Source organism: Erinaceus europaeus, chromosome 9 (genome assembly GCF_950295315.1).
Source record: "Erinaceus europaeus chromosome 9, mEriEur2.1, whole genome shotgun sequence".
Classification (NCBI taxonomy): Eukaryota; Metazoa; Chordata; class Mammalia; order Eulipotyphla; family Erinaceidae; genus Erinaceus; species Erinaceus europaeus.
The window spans coordinates 17336929-17342164 of record NC_080170.1 but is presented as its reverse complement, the minus strand read 5'-3'; the positions used below and the strand labels follow the sequence as shown (position 1 = coordinate 17342164).

Below are 5236 nucleotides of genomic sequence, written 5' to 3'. Positions count from 1 at the left end.
ATTATTTCGTAATTGGGTTAACTTTAAAAAGTCCTTTTGTTATGGTTTGCTGTACAGTATCCAGTATCTTGTATATAGCTGTGCTATTGGATGCTTCTAATCTACTTGGTCTAGGCTTTTGAGAGAGTCCGCATATCAAATACATAGCCTATATATTAAAAAGAATCTGTTTGTGTTTTGAGAAACTTTGAGACATACAACTGTTTTTCCCCCCTCTCAAATTAATTAACTACTGATTTATATGTCTACATTTTGCTAGGAGTGTATATAAACACCATTTCCACCACCAAAAGACTGTGACCCATCCCTCCCACCCACTCCCACCCCCCACTGGCCCAGGAAGCTGTATGTCTACCCCTCACCACAGGGTTTTTACTTTGGTGCCCTACTTACAATTTGATCAGGTCCTGCTTTTAGTTTCCCTTTCAGATCTTCTTACTCAACTTCTGTTGATGACTGGGATCATCCCATACTCATCTTTATCTTACTGACTTAGTTTACTTAACATAATTCCTTCTAGCTCTGTCCAAGATGGGTCAGAGAAGGTGGGTTAATTGTTCTTGATAGCTGCATAGTATTCCATTGTGTGTATATACCGCAGCATTCTCAGCCACTCATCTGGTGTTGGGCACCTGGGTTGCTTCCAGGTTTTAGCTATTATAAATTGTGCTGCTATGAACATAGGAGTACACACCTCTTTTTGGTTGGGTGTTATGAGTCCTTAGGGTATAACCCCAGGAGAGGAATTACTGGATCATATGGAAGGTCCATGTCTAGCCTTGTGAGAGTTTTCCAGACTGCTCTCCACAGAGGCTGTACCAATTTACATTCCCACCAGCAATGTAAAGGAGTTCCTCTGTCCCCACATCCTCTCCAGCATTTGTTGCTGCTGTCCTTTTTGATGTATGCCATTCTTACAGGAGTGAGGTGGTATCTTAGTGTTGTCTTAATTTGCATTTCTCTGACAATCAGTGACCTAGAGCAGTTTTTCATATGTGTGTTAGCCTTTTCGATCTCCGCTGAGCTGAATGTTTTTTTCAAATCCTCTTCCCATTTTTGGATGGGGTCATTTGCTTGGTTCAATTTCATTCTTCTGCATATTTCAACCCAGTTTTCCCAGCACCATTTATTGAAGAGAGCCTCCATTTTCCATTTAATCCTTTGGGCCCCCTTATCAAAGATTAGATGCCCATAGGTGTTGGGATTTTTTTCTGGGCTTTCAATTCTGTTCCACTAATCTGTGTGCCTATTTTTGTTCCAGTACCATGCTGTTTTTATGAGGATGGCTTTGTTATGTAGTTTAAGATATGGGAGTGTGATGCTTCCATTTCTGTTTCTTTTCCTCAATATGGTTTTGGCAATTCTTGGTGTTTTCAGGTTCCAGATAAATGACTGTCGTCTTTTTTAATAGTATTTTCTTTTTTAAAATATTTATTTTATTTATGATATGATAGTATACATAGAAAGACCTAAAGAATCCAGTAGAAAATTACTGGAAGTTATTAGGCAATATAGCAAGGTAGCAGGCTACAAAATCAATGTACAAAAAATCAGTGGCATTTCTTTATGCAAACACTAAATCTAAAGAAGAAGACATCCAGAAATCAATCCCATTTACTGTTTCAGCAAAATCAATCAAATACCTAGGAATAAAGTTGACCAAAGAAGTGAAAGACTTGTATGCTGAAAACTATGAGTCGCTACTCAAGGAAATAGCAAGTGATACCAAGAAATGGAAAGATATCCCATGCTCATGAATTGGAAGAATAAATATCATCAAAATGAATATTCTCCCCAGAGCCATATACAAATTTAATGCAATACCCATCAAAGTTCCACCAAGCTTCTTTAAGAGAATAGAACAAAAACAACAATCATTTATCTGGAACCTGAAAACATCTAGAATTGCCAAAACCTTCTTGAGGAAAAGTAACAAACTATTTAGATGTAATATTTTAGAAACAAATGAAGGAACATTCTAAAATTTTGAAGCAGCTAAAGTAAAATCACTTATGTATATACTCGTTGTATGTTTTATCATTAGCCTGAGAGATGAACAGTTTACAGTATAGTTATTGACACATGGGTAAAATGTCTCACCTTACACTCTCAACCAAAACCTGGGTCCTCTTCCACATCATTTACCAGGACTCCAGAGTAATCCTGATCACAACATTCTACTTCCATCCTGCCAAAACGTGCTTTGTTTTGGTACTATACACCAAATCCAGTCCAAGTTTTACTTATCAGTCCCCTTTCTGTCCCTGTTTATTAAGTTCCACCAACAAGTAACATCATCCAGTCTTCATTCTTCTCTTTTTGCCATGTCTCAGTTGACATGAATCCTTCAAGCTCCTTGGGAAGCACCACTCCATTCTAATTAAAGGTTGTGCAAGGTTTTGAAACTCGGGCCTCAGAACCTGAAGCATTAATGTCTTCTGCACATCTCTACAACTTCACCTCTACAAATTCAAAAGTAAATGTAATGTACTGGTACCTGGACTTCATAGTTTAGACATTTAAACATAACATTAAAATATGAAGAGTGAAATGCAGAAGAGGGAATTATCACTAAGGAAAGTGGTTTTGGGAATCTGAGAACAACATTTCTCATCAACCTCTCTATTGAAACACGATAGGTTCTATTTAAGAACTAACATCCTTATTAGGGCAGATATCATTAGGTGATTGCCAGTAAAGTTAGCAATATCTTTTACTCTTAGTTTCTCTTAATTATAGCTCAGATGGCAGTAATTGCCAATCCAACCTTGTAATTGTTGAATTAACCATGTTCCCTGAACTAAGAAACTATTATTATGGAGACTACAAATGAAAAAGAATGGTGTAACATGGTAAAGCACCTAGTGCAGTAGAATTTGCAAGAATAATAGTGAGGATTATAATTAAATGAATACATTTTGAACTTACAAGTGGAAATTGGTGCAGAATTAAAATAGAAGAAAATACATGGAGAACACTAAGTGCCACTTGATGTTGAATATGATGACTGGAATATCTCAAGTAAATTAGAAATTACTAATACACGGAACTATCGTGCCCATTGAAACACATACATGCAGCATCCAACGTGGCTGAGACCTAGAACTAACAGGCACTTCATACTTATAAAGCCATGTGTTATAGCCCAATCCATTTGCTACACAATAGGCACCCAACCATCACCATTAAAAACTCACTCTGCTCTTCTCCTACTTCCTCCAAAAGTTTTGCCAAAGGTCATCTTCATGTCCCTGTTTCTCAGACTATAGATGAGGGGATTCAGGCTGGGAGGTAACACAGAATACATCACAGACATAAAGAGATTCAGTGATGGTGGAAAATTAGAAGCTGAACCCCAAAATGCAAAAGCTGCAGAGAACAGGAACAAGCTCACCACAGTGAGGTGAGGCACACAGGTGGAGAAGGACTTATACGTACCTTGATCAGAAGGCATTTTCAGAACTGTGGAGAAAATATGAACATAGGAAATAACCATGAAAATGTAGCAAACAAAAACAAAACAACAACTAACTACAACAAATGCATATTCTAGAATTTCTTCCCGGAACAGACAAGTGTACGCATGGAGGGAACATCACAGAAGAACTGAGGCATTACATTGGAGCCACAGAAATGGGCAGAGACTGTCCCTGCCATGTGAGGGGTCTATAGGCAAAGGCACAGAGCCACACCACTGACACCATGTGCAAAGAGGCCCCTCTGTTAATGTAGACCTCATAGTGCAGAGGGTGACAGATGGCAGCATAAGGGTCGTAGGACATCACTAGCAGGAGAGCATACTCTGTGCCTGCCAAAAAAGAGGACTAGGAAAACCTGGGAGGCACAGCCCACAAAGAAGATGGAGTGGCTGTGGGTCAGGGTGTTCATGATGCATTTGGCGACAGTGGTGCAGATGTAGCAGATATCAGTCAAAGACAAGATCTTCAGGAAGAAGTACGTGGGGGTCTGGAGCCACTGGTCAAGGGAGGTGAGGGTGACAATGAGCAGATTTCCCAGCAGAGCTGCCAGGTAAACCCGGAAGAACACAGAGGCACAGGGTCCCTGTAGCACCTGGTCACCAGGGAATCCCATAAGCAGAAATTCAGTCACTAAAGTCACATTGCTTAATTTCTCAGGCATGAGTGTTTCTTCTTTGGAAGCAATGACATCAGACATTCAATCAGTTGTGTTCATATTTCTCTACTTTAATTTAGCTCACCTATTAACACGGTGTGATCTATAATGATAGGTGACTCATCAGAGCACAAAAACAGAAACATTTTACACAATTACTGTCTATTGTGATATTTATAGAGAGGAACAAGAAATACGAATGACATTAGAGACAACTGCAAGAGGAACAAAATGCCAGAAAATAGTGCTTGTTTTCAATCTTAAAGTAGGAAATGTAATTTTCCCATTCTCACCAGAGTGGCTACAGACAGTTGCAAAGTCTTGGAAACAATCTGTCTGGACAGTATTTAATATTTTCACTAGAAAAATTGAAATTACATGCAAAATACATATAGTTTCTTTAATTCTTTCCAAAATTTTTTGGGAAACCATGAATCTACTCTTGAAAAAACATTAATACACACACACACACAAACACTCACACACATATACGTATATGAAGTATTTTGGACTGTGTGGAACACAGAAATTACCTCTCTATTTATTGTTCTATCAGGAAAAAAGAAACAAGAGAAAATAACTTCACCAATTAACTAAATGAACAAATAGAATTGTCAGTGTTCTTCTTTCCTGAATCCGGCGGAAGTAGCAGTTGAGAGAATCTGGTGAAATTGGCCACATTCCACTTTTGGCTCCTCATTCTCCTATGCTAGTTCTGTGAGGTAAGAAGTCAGAAGAACCAGGGAACACCTAGTAATGGGGCATGTTCTTTTCTCTGGTTTGTGTAAGGTACAAAGTCTTCACATGGATCCTTGCACTTCTTAGTGACTGTGGGTTCTGTGTCCCAGCAGCTGAAGTACTTGCAAAATTCCTTTGGGATCCCTGGGCTGCCAGCTTCCCTGCCAGGCTCCAGCACTGGGTCACTGCCAATCCTTTGTTGTCACTAAAGGTCCCAGCTCTAGAATTGGGGTAGAATCTAAATAGGAGAAGTGTCCATGTTCTTTGCTGAAGAGAAATCTATCCCGCAGGAATTATTGGGCAAAATACCCACAGCTACTTTACTTTTTAATTTTTTAATATTTATTTATTCCATTTTGTTGCC

The 5236-nt window shown here is 38.9% G+C and overlaps 1 pseudogene; it reads right to left on the bottom strand.

The window, feature by feature from the left end:
• Positions 1-3193: 3193 nt before the first annotated feature.
• On the bottom strand, positions 3194-4140 carry LOC132540168 (olfactory receptor 14A16-like; annotated as a pseudogene).
• Positions 4141-5236: the final 1096 nt, after the last annotated feature.